Consider the following 20632-nt stretch of genomic DNA (forward strand, 5'->3'; position numbering starts at 1 on the left):
TAACAGTTTTGTCTACGTATGCATTACAAAATAGAATAAGATATTCCCGATTTTCAACTTTCTCGTTGTACACTTTAACTTACAAAACAGTTTGGCCAGAAATGGCGAAGCATCTGATCCTCAGCTGCAGAATACAAAATTACCGAAGCTAATATATTGCTGTTATTTCCACACTTTTACTCCGTTTTTCTGCCAGTCGTAAACACTTCAATTTTACTTTATTACATACTTCTTCTGCCTCTTATATATATATATATATATATATATATATCTTCTTGTCATCTCTTCAGATCTTAAGTTGACTTGTTAGGAATTTATTTGTTTATTTATTTCTAATTTACGTTTTGTCGTTCATTTGGTTTACTATTACTTATTGTTTTATTTCTCTCTCCTACCTTTTCTTATCTTTGGGATCCAGATTATTATAGAGTCAGAATAGGTTATATATTGACTGTCGTTGTCGACTTGTGCTATCATAACTTACGGCTTACCTATAACATGAAGTTTCCAATACGTCAAAATCTGCAATGATATTGTAGGGTGACCGTAACTGAGTGTACCGAGAGCTTGGTGTAGGGTCAGCTGATATGCGTTCTCCCAACACACATCTCATTGTGGCGCAACAAGAGTCAATGGTCGTACCCATCACCAACTGTTTGGCTACCAAAGAGACTTGTATCTGCTTTGACTTGTGGATGATATATAACATCACTTCTTTCATTATGTTTTGCTTCACTTCTTTTCGCGTATATGTTTTTGCTATGATCTCCTTAATCCTTGTTTTTCATTATTAGTATATTTGTTTTTCCATTTGGATATTTACCAAATGTGCGTTAGCTCCTTATGATTTTAATAATTCCATGATCATTCGTTTTCTCCCAGTTCATTTCCTATTTCCCTTCACCTAATTCCCAATTTTTAAGTCCTCTGTACGATGCACACAGTCTGTACAGGTCATACTATAACGTTTTGTGGCAGCACTTACATTTGTTGGTGAGATATCAGTGCCATAACGCGATACCACAGTCATAACAGCTATGAGGATGTGGCCACTAGAATATACCCCAAAATGCTGTAGCTTCTTTTATTTATTTTCGTTGTTTGCACTGAAGTTTTCTGTTGCTACCCTCTACATGTTGTATGTTGCAACCTGAGCCTCTTAGCTGCTCCAAGTGTATATATATACAGTATATATATACTTAGCTGCTCCAAGTGTATATATATATATATATATATATATATATATATATATATATATATATATATATATACAGTTTCATGATTTTGTTTATATTCAACGTTATTACATTAGTGACATAGAGAAGTGACGGGAGAGCAACTCCTTTCCAAAAACACTTTGCTCTCATGGTCACAAATAACTTTTCATGATCACTGAATAGGTCATATTTGCGAGATTTTCTTTTTCCAGTCATTTTTCCTTCTTATTAGTAAACATCTGTTATATGTAATAATTTGATATCAGTATTTCATATATTATTATTATTCCCTTTGAACTGTTTTTCTTTGATGACGAGGACTATTATAGGCTACTACTTTTATTTTTAATACCATATTAATCTGACGGATATACCAGTATGATTAAATTTAGGAGTATGTTTGTCTGTCTGTCTGCCTGTCCTCAAAGAATATCGAGGGAGATGCGTATACAACTCCATAAACGGCTCTAACAGGGGTAACTTTTTAAGACAAATATAAATGTGAACATGTCATTTGCTAAGGTGGCACCTGGGATGGGGAAAATTAGGATGAAATGGAAATAATCAAGTAAACATAGTGGAAACATAATCCAAGAAGACAAATACCATAGATTTGTTTACTTCTACAACCATATCATTATTAGCTACACCGGATTGGATAAGTGGACGTATTGTTGGAATGGGCAGAGCAGGTGGGGTGGGGCAGGATTGAGTGGATGGGTGGGTGTGAACAGGGCAGGTGGGGTGGGTGGGTGTTCAGGGTTGAGTTAATGGGTGGGTGTGGGCAGGGCGGGTGGGATTGGTGGGTGGGCAGGGTTGAGTGGATGGGTGGGTGTGATGGGTTGAGTGGATGGGTGGGTGTGGAGGGGCAGGGTGGGTGAAGTGGGCGATAGGGCGTGAGCTTGTGTGTAATGGCCGGGGTGGGTGTGGTGGGTGGGATGGACAGGGTTGAATGGTTGTGATGAGGCAGTGTGGGTGCGTCAGTGGGTGAGCAGGATGGGCGAGTGTGGGAGGATGGATGAGTGTGTGGGCAGGATGGATGAGTGTGGGTGAGTCGGTTGTCAGGGTTTCAGAGAAAATGGATGTTGTTGATGGGTAGGGTAGATGGATAGGTGGATGAGGATGGTGGGTGGGAAAGTTTGTTATGTGGTTGGGTTGTGGGAAAATAGGTCCTTGGTAGGAGAGGGGAAATGGGTCCATGGAGTAACATCATATTAAGTCCAATGGGTAGACTGTGACCCCAGGAGTTTTCTCACACAGGGGGAGTGGCTATTCATGGTCCCAAGGCAATGTCGGTACGCACAATCATAGGGTTTGACTCAGACAATACCGAGTACCCCTGCTAGTTTCTAATAAAGGCATAAAATTGTTTGAAGCTCCTTTCAGTACCATCAAATGCAGCAGACAATCAACTAGGTAGAAGAATATTGGTAAATGAGACCTTTAAGCCCCTATGGCTGCTTTCTGATTTTTTGCAGAATAATTATAGGCATTATGTTGAATAATATTGCAGATCCTTGTCTACGTTTGCTCGTTTAGCCTTTTCTACCTTTAATATACACTTTAATTATTATTAACTGTGGTAGGTGGGGGAGCCCATCATACACCCGTTTAGTTAAGCGGTATTCTGTTTTTAGGGTAGCTCTACATTGAGTGGCAAGCCATATAATTTCCTGTAAGCTAGGAAATCATTTACAACGATGGGTGGTAACCTTATAGCCAACCAACACGTGATCCCTACGAGACAACAAGTGGGTTGGTGGAGGGTTAGTGTCCCTTCCCGGAAAACAGCTGTCTAAAAATACAAACAAGAAGCCTCAGACCAAGACTGACTAACAGGTGACGACTAAGGATCGAGCAAAGACCATGGTATGGATTGCGACATGGAATGTAAGGGATGCAAATGATGAGGTGAAAGAGTGACTGTCCAGGTGCTTGAGGGTGGAAAAGTGGATATATGTGGATTAACTGAAACTAAAAGGAGAGGCGAGAGTGTGAGAGAATGGGAGTATGGATGGGGAATATAAGCGGAAGTGGGTGAGAATGAAAGGGCAAAAGAAGGAGTATGTATTGTTGCGTGCAAGATATGGAAGGAGAATATAAGAAAGTATGGATCACTTGGATAAAGGATTGTGTGGGTAAGACTGACAGTTGGTCCAAAAATGTGGGCGATTGTGTGTGTGTGTGTGTGTGTGTGTGTGTGTGTGTGTGTGTGTGTGTGTGCGCGCGCGCACCAATGCAAGATTGTGCAAGCAGATTGAAAGAAGAGTTCCGAACAAATGTGGAAGCGTGCATGGAAAAGTTTAAAGGAATGAGAGAATGTTTTTGACTGGAGATACAGATGGGAAAGTAAGGGATGTGAAGGTGGATGGAGTAGTTGGTGAGTAGGGTGTGCCTGTAGAGGTGGATGAGAATGGCAGCTCTCTAGAAGACATTAGAGCTGGTATCACAATACAGTCGTGCAGTAACTTTTTCATTTCCATGCTCACTTCCCTGTTTCTTATCACTACTTTCAAGGACCCAGCAACCTTTCTTCCTTGTTGTACCCTTTCAAGCACTTCTCCCTGTAAACTTCCACAGTTATTCTTCATTAGGTTAACGTTTGGATCTGGAGATTTGAAGAGCATTCTTAAGATCTGTGCATGTCTGTTTGATTATTTTCTTTCATACCTAAAGAAATATATCTTGTAATTATTGTTATCGTGCATTGTTAATTTATGTGCTTTATTACATTATAAATTGTTATTTCCCACCTAGCCATTGGAATATTCTGGGCTGCACTAGTAATGAGAGCCAGGGGGGTGGGTATTTAATGAGACCGTTCCACATCCAAGGCGAGCTCAGTTCGCTTTAGGCAATGTGCCAGTTCAGTTGCGTGACCCAGGGAGTAGTGGACCGTTTGTTTGTGTGTGAAAGCGAGTGAGAGACAGTCAGACAGTGAGAATCCAAGCCAGTAAGAGACAATAGGTGAACAGTGACGTAGTGGCGGTGGCTGAATCGGTAGAGAGGCGGCCTGCAGTCCTGATGGACCCAGGTTCGAATCCCGGCTGGGGCAGGGAACAATTTAAGGATTTGAATTTCATAAAAGCAGACTTTCCTGATCTATCAGATGACCCGCCGACATGTCATGAAAGTGCCCCCGCTAATACCAATACACCAGTCCTGTATGAGACAGTCCTAGCATGTATTCAATACGGACGGTGGGTGTTAGCGCCGAAGTGGTGACATGTAGAGAGGTGTATGGTATGAAGGAGGACTACTAGGCCTTGAGAGCAGGCTGTGAAGCCTATGCCCAGAATCGGACACAAAAAAAAAAAAAAAAAAAAAAAAAAAGACAGTGACAGAGTGAGCCAGACAGTGACAGTAAGTAATGAGGGATGGAGTAGTCAGACAGCCCGTCAGTAAGCCAAAGTCAGACAGTCGGTGTATGGACAATGAGCTAGCAGAAGTGAATGAAGGACTGAGGTGACGTGAGAGAGAACGCTGTGTTTTGCAAGTGTACCTCAGCTGTGCTTAGACAAAATAAAACCTAGAAGTGTTCACCTGCTTTTGATTAACCACCTGGTCTGTGTACGTATAGTGTTCGGCGTATCAACGAACTCTAAAGTTGTAAAAATATTTTCTTGTGAGAATATGCAAAATTAAACCTATTATCATATTCAGAATCTCTCACGCTGATTTAAAAGTTACTTGATATCTTCGTGAATGACATTCCCAGAATATCACAGAAGAAAAGCCTACACATCGAGGTACTGTCATCCTGGATGGTGGTGTTGCAGTGTCCACCCGAGAGCAAAATTCCTTACATTTCTCTCCACCTAACCGTGGGAAGAACCCTGATCTAACCTGTGTGAGGTACTCTTTACCACAAGAAGGTGGCGATTCCCTACAGTTCTACAGTGTAAGGAACCTGGGCAGAAGGGTTTCTCAACCTGGGGTTTGCAGACCTCCAGGATTTTGCAGAAGGGTTTTCTGGAAGTCGTTAGATGACTGACAAAAATGTAGGAAAATCTAATGAGAGAGAGAGAAAGAGAGAGAGAGAGAGAGAGAGAGAGAGAGAGAGAGAGAGAGAGAGACAGACAGACAGACAGACAGAGACAGAGACAGGGTACGATGGTTATAGAATCGCGTCAGTTACATATGCGCCTATCAGGTTGGTTCATGTTAAAACAGCAGCCCTGAGTGATGATGAGAGAACTGTCTCACTACAGTCAGTGAGCCACAACTTATGCATGTATTTCATAACCCACTGTCTCCAGATAATTTTGTTTACATAAATGAGGTATGTTCACAACATCTCTAGTACTGTGTTGGAGTTTCAGATAATACGATGATATGTATGCTGGTGGTATATATATATATATATATATATATATATATATATATATATATATATATATATATATATATATATATATTGTGATATGGTAATAAGCATTAAGAAAGATCGTATTTAAGACTGTGGTCAACAGCATATATTGACTTTACTGGTGTTGACAAAGGTATGCCCTCATAGAGTGCTTATTCGTTGCTGTTTGTTCTATTGACGCTGGTGGTAATATGACTTCCTGATGTTTTTTCTAAAGTATGATCTTAAGAAGGTGGTGATACTATGACTGACTGATGGTGTTGTTAAGAAGCAGGATATGCTAGTTAGGTAGTCTGGACGTTTTTCGATATTCCTGGTATTTTACCGTTACGAGTCAGAGCTGCCAGTCAGCCAGCTATTGTGGGCATAGTTATTTTGTAAGTTATGCATTAAATTTTCTGTTCTTTTTCTTGATGTTTTATGTGATTGATTGTTAAATTATGTAATTTAATTTAAGTTTGTATGGTAAATGATTTAGAGTGTTATGTATTGTAAGAAAATTCTGGCATGTTTTGTATATCTCTGAGTAGGCAACTGTTGTTCTCGTAGAATGTAGAAGTTTCTGGGGTAATGCAAGCTTATATATGGATGGGGAAGAGACTGGAGCAAGTTCAGTCAGTTTTCAGTTCAGTTTGACTGTAGTGCAGTGTCAGTGCAGTTTCAGTGTAGTTTGTATGTTTTAAGTACTTGTGAAAACAGTGGCATGTTCTTGGCAAACAGTGTAGTGTTATTGAAGTTTCGTCTATCATCGGAACTTGTGAAAAGAGTGAAGTGTTGTCAAACATTTAGTGTAATTGGAGTTAGTAAAGTTTGTATAACTCCAGTGCTTGTGAGAATAATGAAGTGAAGTTGGAAAGCATCCAGTGTAATTATATGGAAAATAAAGACAGTGAATTAAGAAGCCAGGATTATTTAGAACGCCTGAGCTAATCTTGTGTGCTGTACACCGAAAGGCTGACCATGGCAAGAACAGATCACTGGGCAACGTCCTTCCTATACTGATCTACTGTTGGAGCCTGTGGCTGTGTGGAACGGGGATGCAACACTGGTGTCAGGAGTGTGGATTTTGTTAGTGCTGCAGTGAGTCTAACCTTCGACATGGAAGCAGAAGGTGTACAGACATGAGGCCAAGCAAGGCAAGAGGAGGCATTGCTGGTTGCAGTTATGAAGCTATTACAGGCACAAAGTGTACAACTGAAGGCACAGAGTGAAGAACTAGAGGCACAATGTGAAGAACAAAAAGAACAATTACAGGCACAAAATAAAGAACTCAAAGAACAATTACAAGTACAAAGGGCCCAGCTACAAGCACAGATAAAGGACAGAAAGAACTTAAAGAACAATTACAGGCACATAATAAAGAACAGAAAGAATGATATGAACAGCTTCAATAGGCATTACAGGAGCAACGGAGGGAATTACAACTGAGGATACAAGGACAGCTAGATGGTTTCATGGGGGAAATGATGAAAGAACAGGAACAACTGAAGGGGGAGGTATATGCTGAGCTACAGCAGCAGAAGTATGAGGTAAGCAATAATGTGACTGAGTGCAAACAGCATGTAGGCGACCATGCGAAGTCAACTAGTGAGGAAATAATGACGGAGTGCAAAGAGCATGTGGACAACCAGCTGAAGATTAGTGAGGGAATAGTGATGGAGTGCAGACAGCATGTAGATAACCAGCTGAAGCGTGTAGTTGACCATGTGACGATAATTAGTGAGAAAATTGAGGCTGTAGAGAAGTATTGCACTGCTGAGCCTCAAGTTAGTGTACAGGGAGCATATGAAAGGAATGGACTATGTATGGTGAATCTTGATGAATACCAGGCATCTAAAGATAGCACTACATGGTAGAATAATCAGAATACAGAAGTTTTAAGTCCTGGCCTTAATCATGATGCCCCAGTTTTTAGGTCCCAGACCAGTGAAGTGCATGGCTATGATGGGGGTGCACTTAAAAAGAAACCTCAGGAATTTTATGGTAGAGTATCTTGGGAAGCTTACTGTGCACAGTTTGCAGATCAGAATGATTGGGATGATAGGCAGAGGGCAGTTCAGCTTGCTACTAGCCTTAAGGGTGCCGCAATGGTAATTCTGGGCCAGATGTCAGTGATGGAGAGAAACAGTTATTAGTCCTTAGTAGAAGTGCTGGAGTGCAGATATGGCACCATACCAGACTGGGGTTTACAGAGCAAGATTCCGGAGCCGTGTACAGGCTCGAGGAAAATCCTTACAGCAGCTTGCTCATGACCTGAAGAGTATGGCATAAAAGGCGTACCCTGGAGCATCACCTAATCTGTTGGCTGATCTACTGAGGTACAAGTTCATCGATGCTCTCGATAGTTCAGAGCTGAAAGTGCAAGTGAAGCAGGCACAAACAAGAAGCATGCAAGAAGCATTAGCAAAGGCTCTAGAATTTGAGTCCTACGTCAGGTTCAGTACATCCACATTTCAGGCAGGTCATAGTGCAGGATTCAAGGCAAGAAAGGGGCAGGTATGTGAAAAGGAAAATTGAAGGGAAGTTGCTGGTACTGTGAAAAGACAGGACACAGAAATGAGGACTGCTACAAGTGGAAGAGGGAACAGAAGGCCGGAGGAGGCTGCCGGTTCTGGGGGAAGTTGGGGCACAAGAAGGATTATCACAAATGGAAGAAGGAGCAAGAACAGAGCAGTGCAAGGAGATCTTCAATTGTAACAAAAGCATGTTGGACATGCAGTGAGATGGGACCTTTCAAAGAAGAATAAGGATGATAAGAAGAAGGCTGCAGAAGACCATAAAGCAGCAGAAAACTAGTGGAGGCTGGTGTTAAGGGGCAACCACCAGCTGGCTTTTGCCAAGTCGCCCCACCACTGAGAAAATGCATGAGAACGGCAATCGAGAGTGCAAATAGACGGAAGGATAGATGGAAGGAAGTGTTCCCTGGTGATTGATTCGAACTCAGAGCAGAGTTTTGTGAGACCTTATGTGTTACATCATCGGTACCTGCCTGAGTCATCAGAACAACTGTGTGGCGTAACTGGGCACCACGCAGAACTGAGGGGACCCCTGGATGTCTGAATTGAAGGGGTAGGGCGAGAGATTACTATTCCAGTCAGTGTGGCTGACATGGAACATAAGAACATAAGAGCATAATAGGAGAGGATAACTGCAGTAGGCCGGTTGGCCCATGCTAGGCAGCTCCTAGAAGAGTAACTGAACTACTAGAATGAGATAAGGACAGCAAAGAAGAAGGCTGTTCCTCGCCCTCTAAACCCTCCAGCCGAAGCCGGCAGGAAAAAGTCTGAAAGAACACCACACAGTATAGAAAAACTGGCGAGAACATTTTATAGGAAAGTGTGAAAGAAGAATAGAGACTATCATAGTGTAACCTGAAAAGGAAAAAGTATGAATTAGTATTGGTTATAAGATTTTTTTTTTCTATACCCACCCCTTATTTGTCATATGCTTATCTAGCCTATGCGTGAAACTCTGGAAGAGGCAGCAACTATTGTACTAGGTAGCTTATTCCATTTGTCTGCTACTCTATTACCAAACAAATTTCTACCTTTTTCCTTACTGAAACGGAATTTCTCCAGTTTGAAACCATTACTTCTAGTTCTATCCTGTATGCTCAGTTTTAGTACGTTGCTAATATCTTCCTTATTCTAACCCTTCACCCACTTAAACACCTCAGTTAAGTCTCCCCTTACTCTAAGCCTCTCTGGTGAGTTTCAGTCTATCTTCATGTGGCAGGTTCCTGACATCTTGTATCATATTTGTCATTCTTCTCTGTACATTTTCTAACGAGTTAATATCCATTCTATAGTAAGGACACCAGAATTGCACTCCGTAGTCTGAATGTGGCCCTACTAATGCTAGATAAAATTCCAGTATTACTTATGATGACCTATTGCTCACGCTTCTCGAAATAGATCATAGAATCCTATGTGCTTTATTTCTTGCATTAATACACTGTTGCCTTGGTCTGAGGTTGTTACTAACCATAACTCCTAAACTCCTAGATCTCTCTCGCATTCCGGTTTCCTAATTTCTTCGTTATCTAAGCTGTATTTGGTATCTCCAGTGGTCTTGCCTACATTAAGTACTTTATATTTTTCAACCTAAAATTCCATTTGTCAAGTCTTAGACCATTTGAACAGTATGTCGAGGTCCTTTTGTAAGTTATGGCAATCATCAGTCGAGTTAATAATAAGTCCAGATAAATAATATCGTAAGATTTATCGCTATCTACTGTCTTATAGACCTCCGAGAAGAACACAAGTTTGTGAGGCAGGATCGTCCTTGCCTGAATCCGTGCTGACTTTCATTTATAAGATTAAATCTTTCTAAGTGTTATCTAATCTTATTTGCCAAAATTGACTAACATTTTTCCTACTGTTGACGTTAGACTTATTGGACGAAAATTCAACACGGCTGCTTTATCGCCCTTTTTGAAAAAGGGCACTACGGTTGCGGTCTTCCACGCCTCTGGAGCTTCTGATATTAAAGAGTTATTAAATAGTATTAAAAGTGGCTGACATAATTCTTCTTTGGTTTCTTTTAAAGTTTTTGCATATATATCGTCCGGACCTGACGATTTTGAGGTTTTAATTTATTAATTCATTTCAAAACGTCCTCTTTACTAATAGTTATTTTACTGAGAATATTTTCCATTTTATCATCGTAAATATTTGCTGCTTGAGGGACCACGTCTAGATTTTCCTTGGTGAATACTGATATGAAATAATTATCTAGGATGAAGCACATTTCTTTATCTTCACTGGTATAATCACCTGATTCTGTTCTGAGTGGTCCAATCCTTTTATTTTTCGTACGGTACCTTTGATAAAAACCCTTGGGGTTTTCTTTCGATTCACTAGCAACCTTAATTTCATAAGTTCTTTTTGTTTTCCGTATCTCCCTTTTTAATTTTCTTTTTAAAATCGCGTACCAATTACGTAAGTGTTCCTCTCAACGTATTATTTTTCTATATATCCTTGCCTTCTGAGTCTGGACTATCTGATGTCCATCGGATGTAAGCTGGACTTCCGCTCCATGAAGCTGAAGGGAAGGTCAGTTCCCATCATGGCAGTGAGATTTACCAGTTCTGGTGGCGAGGTGAGGGTGCTCCGCACTACAGTGATACCCCCAGAATCAAAACTACTTCTCCAGTGTAAGGTGAGTGGCTCTTTTGACAGCTGTCTAGGGGTAGTGGAGCCTGATTTACAGTGCAAGACAAAGGCCAGATTGATGGTGGGTAGAACTCTGGTGGAAACAGGTGCAGATGAAGTGCTGGTTGTGGTGGCCAATTTCTCCCGTGAGCCACAGAAGATCAACGAGGGAGAAATTCTGGGACTGTGCCAGGCGGTGAACCCTGAGTGGCACCAGTGGAAGGCCTGTAAAAGGAGTGTAGTCAAAGAAGATGGGTATCTGCCAGAGCACTCACATGACCTTCTCTCAAGGAGCTGCCAATGCCTGGATGGTTCACATGTCCTGAAGTTGAGGCAGCTGCTGACAGACTTTGCTGATGTCTTTTCCACGGAAGACCTAGACCTGGGATGAAATGATATGGAGGAGCATAGTATAGAAACCAGGGATCACCACCCAATTAAATAGCCAGCATGGAGGATGGCACCAGCCCAATGGCAAGAAATGGAGAAGGTGATAGAGAATCTCCAAATTCAAGGGGTAATAGAAAAGTCCAGCAGTCCTTGGGCATCAGCAGTGGTTCTGCTAAGGAAAAAGGATTGCTCAGTAAGGTCTATCTATCTATCTATCTATAGCCCGACGCCCTAATCCCGCAAAGGGTGGCCGCAGACAAAACGCCTCCAAGTCACTCTGTCACCCACCATTTGACTACCCTCCCCCCAACTCACCCCCCCTCCCTCATATACCTCTCAACTCCATCCCTCCACCTCATCCTCGGTCTACCCCTCCCTCTCCCTCCCTCCACCTCACCTACATACACCATCTTAGTCAGTCTTTCATTCTCCATTCTCTCCACATGTCCAAACCACCTCAGCGTATTTCTCCTAATCTTCTCAACCACATCCACATCTACCCCACAACGTTCCTTCACTTCTTCATTCGTCAACCTGTCCCTCCACGTCACTCCACATGCTCCTCTCAAGTAACTCATTTCCACTGCTCTCACTCTTGACTTGTTCCCCTCTTGCAAGGTCCACGCCTCGCTTCCATACGTCAGGGTAGGGATCACAATACTATCATGCAGTGGCTTCTTAACTTCCATACTCACCTCCCTATTTCTCATCACTGCTTTCAGTGTACCAACAACCTTCCTTCCCTGCTGTACCCTTTCACGTACTTCATCCCCCAAAGTTCCATCCTTACTCATCACACTACCCAAGTACTTGAATGCACTCACATTCTCCATATCCTCACCATCCAACCTCACTGCACACTCTGTGACTTCATTCCTCTCAAACACCATAACTTTACTTTTGTTTACATTAACTTTCAGCTTCCTCCTCCTACACACTGTCCCAAATTCATTCACCAAACCTTGCAACTCCCATTCATCTTCACTCAACAATACTGTATCATCAGCAAACAGCAACACCGGAAGCTTCCAAATCTCACCCTCATTCATTAGGGCCAGCCCCACATCCACTGCCCTACCTTGCACCTCCTTTACAACCCCATCCATATATATATATTAAACAGCCATGGAGACATCACACACCCCTGTTTCAGTCCCACACTGAGATCAAAGAACTCACTCAGCTCACCATCCACTCGCACCGTAGCCCTAGCTCCCTCATACATACTCTTTACAGCACTCAACAATTTCCCCTCCACTCCATATATTCTTAATCCCTTCCACATACCTTGCCTATCTATTCTGTCATAAGCTTTCTCCAAGTCCATGAAGGCAGCATACACTTTCCTTCCCTTCTCTAGATACTTCTCCACTAAACATCTTAGAACAAATATCTGATCTACACACCCTTTTCCCTTCCTAAATCCCCCTTGTTCTTCTCCAACTAGCTCCTCTGTCATATGCCTAACCCTATCAATGAGTATTCTACCATATATTTTACCAGTCACACTAAGAAGGCAAATACCCCTATGGTTACCACATACTTCTCTCTCCCCTTTTCCTTTGTACAGAGGAACAATTATACCTGATTTCCAGTCCTCTGGAACCCTTCCCTCTTCCCAAGCCAATCTACACAACTTCCATATCCACTGCACAACAATCTCACCCCCATACCTAAGCATTTCACCACACACTCCATCAATTCCTGGGGCCTTTCCCAGCTTAATCTTCTTCATCGCTTCCACTACTTCCGCCCTATTGATCTCTTCCTCCCTCCTCTCATCTCTTCTTCTCCCAGCCATTCCCCAACCACTTATACTCACACTGCTCTCACTCTCTACATTCAACAAATCCTCAAAGTGCTCCTTCCATCTCCTCAATTTCTCTCTCTTCTCCACCAACAATCTATTATTCCTATCTTTCACTCCCCTATTATTTCCCCTTTCACACTGCCTTACTTTCTTTACCTCCTTCCAAAACAATTTCTTACTCTCCCTCCATTTCACACTCATATTCCTCCCAAACTCTTCATCCACTTTCTTCTTACTCTCCTTCACCAGTCTCTTAACCTCCCTTCTCCTGCTCACATATACCTCTCTCTTCTCTCTCTCATCTTCTCCCCTACCTCTACTCACCAACCATTCACCATATGCCTTCTCCTTTTGTTCCATAGCTCGTTTCACCTCATCGTTCCACCATGCTGTCCCTTGCACACCCTTGCATCTCCTCCTCACTCCACAAACCGCCTCACACGCTGCGCCTATCTCTTCCGTGAATATCTTACATACGTCTTCCACCCCTTCCATCTGCTCTAGTTCATACCTTCCCAATCTTTCTTCCACTATGCTCTTATACTCTGTCATTTTCTCACTATCTTGCAATTTCTCCACTCTTCTCACAGGAGCTGCTTCCTCCTGTCTTCCCCTTCGCCTCCTCAACCACTTTCTTTGCATCTTTACCTTGGCCATCACTAAGTGATGGTCCGAGACTCCATTCCCCCACCCTCTCCACACTCTTGCATCCAACACTTGTCTTCTCATTCGCTCATCCACACACACGTAGTCTATCATTGCCTTTCGTTCAACAATTTCACCATCCATCCTCCTGATCACTCTCCATGTATACCTGTGGATCATCTTATGACGAAAGTAGGTGTTGGCTATTGCCAACCCCTTACAAGCACAGATGTCCACCAAAGCACTACCATTCCCATCTACTTCAACTGGCACACCCCACTGACCAACCACTCCATCCACTCGTACATTCCCAACTTTGCCATTCATGTCTCCAATCAACAGCACTCTCTCGCTCCTCTCAAACTTGTCCATACATGCTTCTACTCTCGGCCAAAACTCATCTTTCACTCTTGCCACTCGATCCTCTGTTGGAGCATACACACATACAATCGCCCATGCTTGTGTACCTACTTTCATCCTCACCCATACAATCCTTGCACCCACTGTTCCATACTCTCTTATATTCTCCTTCCACTTCTTGCTTATCATCAGACATACTCCCTCTCTTGCCCTCTCATTCTCACTGACACCTGCACATATACCTACACCATATTCCCATTCTCTCACCCTTTCACCTTTCCATTTAGTTTCAGTCAATCCACATATATCCACTTTTGCATCCTCAAGCACCTGAACAATCTCTCTCTCTTTCACTTCATCATTCACTCCTCTCACATTCCATGTTCCCACCCTAAGAATGTCCTTTGTCCGTTCCTTATTAATCAATGTATGGTCCGTCCGGGTCCGAGGCGCTTTGTTCGCTTTTTTAGTTAGTTCTTTTTACGGGGTGGGGCACTAACCCTCCACCAACCCTTTTAGTCACCTCGTACGACAAGCAGGGATACTGGGGGAGTATTCTTGAAACCCCCCTACCCCCTGAATGATGTGACAGTGAAGGACGCATACCCCTTGCCAAGAATTGATGACACCCTGGATGCTCTGAAAGGTGCTAAGTGGTTCTCCACCCTAGACACGAAGGCAGGATACCACCAGGTCAAGGTTGCACAGAAGGACAGAGAGAAGACAGTCTTTTCATATGGGCGGAGTTTATGGCAGTTTAACCCCTTACCCGTGGGCCGTCACTACCATGATGCTCGTTACATAAGTACCTTACTACGGGGTGTCACTTCTGTGATCCAGGGATTTAAAAAATCGCCCAGGCTTTCAAATGCACTCTTGTATCACCTATCGGAACTGCCAGTGTGTAGGTATAGGCAGCGCTGCTAATACCGCTAGTACTGACATCCAGTGTTACCAGTTTAGCCATTTTTCTGTGTTTGCCTCGCCTCTCCACCTCCCCTCCCTTGCCCCCTCCCCCGCCTAGCCACAGCCTGGCAGCGCAACACAACACCCAACTGTTTTTTTACATTCACTTTTTCCATTGAAATGTGCTCTATGCTCTATTCTCATACTAAAAAATATATAAAAGCAGGGAAAAGGCTAACTGATACTGCCATTGGCCATGAAGTAGCTAATTTATCACTTGGCAACACCCCAAATGTACTTGGTCGCTAATTTTCCCTGTTCATTACCCATTGCATTGTCCCTTATGACCCATTCTCATATTTAAAAATATATTAAAAAGAAAGGGAAAAGGCTAAGTGATACTTCCATTGACCTGGAAGTAGCTAATTTATCGTGTATTGTCTAGATTTCCTGCTCTCCCCACAGGAGGGGCATGGTGCGGTCCAGCCACCCCCGTGGGTAAGGGGTTAAAGTGATGCCTTTTGGCCTATACAATGCCCCAGCTACTTTTGAGTGCCTTATAGACCACGTACTTGAAGGCCTCCAGTGGCAGATGGTTCTCATCTATCTGGACGATGTAATTGTGTTTGGACAGACTTTCGACCAGGAACTGAAGAGGTTGTTGGAGGTGCTGAACAGGATCCACACAGCGCACCTTAAGCTGAACCCCAAGAAATGCTACTTGTTTAACAAGGAAGTAAAGTAACTGGGACACATTGCAGGCGAGAGCAGCATCCATACTGACCCAGAGAGGTGGCAGCTGTGGAAAACTGGCTAGTTCCAACTTGTGTGAGAAAGCTATGGAGTTTCCTGGGCTTGTGCACCTACTATCGCCGTTTTGTCAAAGACATTGCAATGATAGCTGCACCTCTTCACAAGCCGTTAGGGAAAAGACACAAGTTTGCATGGACAGCAGAGACTCAGAAAGCCTTTGACGAACTCAAGCATGCATTGGCAAGCTCTCCAGTATTGCCGTACCCTGATCAGAATCAGCCATTTATCTTGGACTCTGATACTAGTGACCATGGTATTGGTGGAGTCCTGTCACAGAAGAAGAATGAAGAGTCTGTGGTGGCACATTACAGCAATATGCTCAGCCCACCGGAGCAGAACTACTGTGTGACCTGTAAGGAGCTCTTGGCAATGAAGAGGCTCCTTGATATCATCCATCCCTATTTGTCTATCATCAGGATGGACCATGCAGCACTCAAGTGGCTGAAAATGCTAAAGAATCAGGAAGGAAAACTGGCACGCTGGCACGGGAAGCTAGACCAGCACAATTATGAGGTACAGCATCATCCTGGGCAGTACATTGCAATGCTGACAGCCTGAGTCATCGGACCTGTGATCCAGAGTGCCGGCAGTGTAGTAAGAAAGACGATCGTAGTAAGAAATGCAGCCGCACTGCAGTGACAGGGCCAGCATCAGATGAAACCTGATGAGGATGCAGATGGAGGATGCAGATTTACAGTTATTACTAGAGTGGCTACAGTGGAGTACAGTGCAACCATCTTGGGAAAAAGTTTCCAGGTTAAGCCGTGAGACTACGAATTACTGAAGTAAGTGGTTTCTTCTTCATTTGAACAATGGACCACTGGAGCATCAGTGGGAGACACCTGATGACATCAGCAAGTATTAGCAGCTGGTGGTTTTGAAGAAAATGAGGTCTAAGATCTTGGGTGAGTCTCATAACCAGATCACTAGTGGGCACATGGGAGTGAAGAAAGCTCTAAGTCGGGTGCAACAGAGGTTCTACTGGATTGGCATGCATCAGGATGTTGAAGAGTGGTGTCGGGCCAGTGATGTATGCTGTGCCGAGAAGGGACCCAAGAAACGTGGTTGTACCCCTCTCCAATTGTACCAAGTGGGTGCACTGATGGAAAGAGTCGTGGTGGACATTGCTGGACCTTTGCCACTCACTGAAAGAGGAAACTGATATATATGTGTCACCATGGACTACTTCACAAAGTGGCCAGAAGTCTGTGCCATCCCTGATCAACAGGCTACTACTGTTGCTCAGGTGCTGGTTGACCAGTTTTTCTGTCGTTTTGGGGTGCCACAAGAGCTGCATTCAGACCAGAGTAGGAACTTCGAGTCTGTGGTGTTCCGTGAGTGCTGCAAGTTACTGGGGATCAAGAAGACCAGGACGATCCTGCTAAGGCCACTGTCAGATGGGATGGTGGAGTAAGTCAGCTGTACCGTGGGGCAAGAACTGGGCAAGTACTGCATAGAGGGACAAATAGAATGGGACCAGAAATTACCTGCATTGCTGATGGCATTTCGGTTTGCATCCAATGATTAAACCTGCTACACCCCTGCAAAACTGATATTGGGCCATACACTTACCTGTTAACTTGTTAATGGGAAGACCCCCTGGTGAAGAGCTGCCTACAGACACTACTGGCTATGCGAAGTACCTTCAAGAAAGGCTGGCTGAGGTACATTAAGTGCAAAGAGCCCTCAAGTTTTCAGGAAAGGTGATGAAGTGCAAGTATGATGCAAGGGCAAGTGAGGTGAGCTTCAAGGATGGTGATGGAGTTTGGTTATCAATCCTCAGCGAAAGAAGGGGCAGTGACTGAAGCTGCAGAGCCCATGGGACAGGCCTTACACTGGGTTGGACCACCTATCAGACGCAACGTATCGGATTCGGGGAGGCAGGAAGTCTCTCCCTAAGGTGGTACACGTGAACTGTCTGTGGCAGTACCATGGGCCAGGACAGCACAGCTGGGACGTCTCTGTGGAATCGTACTCTCCCACAGCCGAGGATGTTCAGGAGGATAAAGGAGCTGATGTGCAAGAGGATGGTGATAGTTTCCCAAGAGAAGAAGTGAATCAGGAGGAGGACCAAGACTTTCCTGGAGGAGTGGACTGTGTAGAGGAGCAAGGACGTCGTCGGAAACACCATAGGAGAAGACCTGATAAACTGAAGGATTATTTTGTGTATACAGTAGATGTTTCATTAGGATTAATTATGTTTGTATATACTGTTTAGTTTTGTCGGGACGACAAAGAACTAGGGAGGAGGTAGTGTTACGAAGCGGGATTTGCTAGTTTGGTAGTCTGGACATTTCTCGATGTTCCTGGTATTTTACCGTTACGAGTCAGAGTTGCCAGTCAGCCTGCAATTGTGAGTATAGTTATTTCTAAGTTATGCATTAATTTGTCTGCCATTTTTCTTTATAATGTTTTATGTGATTGCTAGTTAAATTATATAATGTAATTTAAGTTTGTATGGTAAATGATTTAGAGTGTTATGTAATGTAAGAAAACTCTGGCTTGTTTTGTATGACTTTGAGTTGGCAATTGTTGTTCTCGTAGAATGTAGAAGTTTCTGGGGTAATGCAAGCTTATATAAGGATGAGGAAGAGACTTGAGCAAGTTCAGTTGGTTTTCAGTTCAGTTTGAGTGTAGTGCAGTGTCACTGCAGTGTCATTGTAGATAGTATATTTTCGGTACTTGTGAAAACAGTGAAGTGTTGTTGGCAAACAGTGAAGTGTTACTGAAGTTTCGTATATCATCAGAACTTTTGAAAACTGTGAGGTGCTGTCAAGCATTAAGTGTAATTACAGTTAGTAAAGTTTGTATAACTCCAGTGCTTGTGAGAATAGTGAAGTGATGTTGGAAAGCATTCAGTGTAATTATTTAGAAAATAAAGACAGTGAACTTAAGATGCCAGTGTTTATTTAGAACGCCTGAGCTGATCTTGTGTTGTACACCAAAAGGCTGGCCATGGGAAGAACAAATCACTGGGCAACGTCCTTCCTATACTGCTTTGCTGCTGTTGGAGCCTGTTGCAGTGTGGAACGGGGATGTAACAGTGTTTTTAGTGTTCGATTTGTCAATATGACTGCCTAAAATTGTTCCTACTGTGTAATGAATGTCTAAAGTTGTTTGTACTGTGTAATCCTACGACATTGTTGATATTTGACAGTTTTCTTTTCTGATGTTATGACCGCCTGAAGGTTTTTATGTGTGATCCTTCAATGATGATGTTAATATAAGTGCCCGATGGTACTTTTATGTAATCTAACGACGGTGGCGATATTATAAGAACATGTCATTGTCAGTTACTTTATTAATGACTTTGGTGATATGTTCTTTTGTTGCAATTATAGTTTCCTTTATGGCTTCATCTGTGAAGCATCAGTATGATGAAAGCTACTTTCAGTATGAGTTTACTGCTGTCGTTGAAGAATAGGTGTGAATTTCCATACTGTGTTTGCCGCAAAACTGCATCATTGAGGTGCATGAAACAGAGCTTTATCATGCGACATTTGAATAATTTTCATCCGAATCTGAAAAGTAAGAATGCTGCCTTCCTCAAAATGAAGACCAACTGAAGCAAGCACTTTATGATCGTTTGAGCCAGTTGAATCAACAGAATGAATGAGTTACATGCATGGTGAAGGGTATCACTGAAAACTGCCCAGGAAAAAAAAATCTCACAATATTCCAGAAGAGTAAAACGTCCTTTGCTGTAAAGATATAGTTTGCTAGTGTTAGATGTGATGCTGAGCAGAACGTCACATCAGCTCCCCTCTCAAATAATACTGTTCATCAATGAATATCAGATACGTCTGGAGATATAAAACAGTAAGTGATTGCAGAAAAAAAAAAAAAAAAAACGGGGGGAAGGGGGCATCTTTAGATAGATTTGCAGTCCAGCTTGACGAGTCGACTGACTTTCTGCTTGTGCCAAACTGCTGGTGTTTGTATGATACAGCGGTGGTGGAGGTTTCAGGGAGCGTTTCATGTTCTGCCATGCTTTGGAATCGACTACAAGAGGTGAAGATATGTTTCATGAGGTCTCAGTTTTTAGAGGTTGAAGACCTTTCTTGGAATAATATGTTTGTGCACAAATTTTAAAGCGCAAGCAATGCTCGGCCATCAATCATGGTTTCGAGGAAGAGTGATTAAAGTGAATCCTGAAACAAGGCATCTTCACTGTTGCATCATAGATATACTCTGTCATCTAAAACTCTCTCACCAGAGTTAAGATTAACACCTGATGATGCGCACGTGGCATATACTATCAAGTCACGTGCCCTAAATACACGACTCTTCCACTTTCTGTGGCAAGAGTTTGGAGAAGGAGAATATAATGTTACCCTGTCACACAGAGGTTCGGCGGTTGTCACGGCAGAAAGTGGTATCAAGAGCAGTCACTGAAGGTGGAATTTTCCGAATCCTTCAAACGTGACACCAAAACAAAGTCTCTTGAGTTCGCCAAGAAACTATCAGAGGTCCATGGCTCCAAAAGCTGGCCTACTTGAAGGACGAATTTTTATGTCTAAACTTTTTAAATCTATCCCTCCAGGGCCGTTTTATCATAGTGATTGATTTCATGGACAAACTAAGATCAGTCAGCGTGAAGCCAGAGAGAAGGTCAAGGACGAAAATCTTAGCATGTTTGAACACCTTAGTGAGGCACTTAATAAAAGTAAAGGCACTGGATAGCTAGAACTAGTGCACCTTGTGCAAACACATCTTTCATCGCTGCGGATGGAGTTGTTGTCTTATTTCCCCGGACTGGAAGTGTTGGAATCAAAGTTGATTAGAGACTCATTCATTCTTCTTATGCACACTCTCCCAGTTAACATGGACGAAGCATTCCTAGAGCTGGAGAACGATTCTTTTGCAAAACATGCATCTGAATCACGTCTGACCAAGTCTGGCCTAAAATGAGCGAGGTTTACCCTGCTGTACCTGATGTTGCTTTTTTTTTTTATGCTAGGAAGAAGGA

At 42.9% G+C, this 20632-nt stretch overlaps 1 protein-coding gene across 1 annotated transcript in view; it reads left to right on the plus strand.

The window, feature by feature from the left end:
- LOC145416044 (protein turtle-like) overlaps window positions 1–20632 on the plus strand; it is a 208945-nt gene that overhangs the window by 168173 nt on the left and 20140 nt on the right. The window lies entirely within an intron of this gene.

This window comes from Coenobita brevimanus, chromosome 104, assembly GCF_032717465.1.
Source record: "Coenobita brevimanus isolate Jiangsu-jjx chromosome 104, ASM3271746v2, whole genome shotgun sequence".
Lineage (NCBI taxonomy): Eukaryota > Metazoa > Arthropoda > Malacostraca > Decapoda > Coenobitidae > Coenobita > Coenobita brevimanus.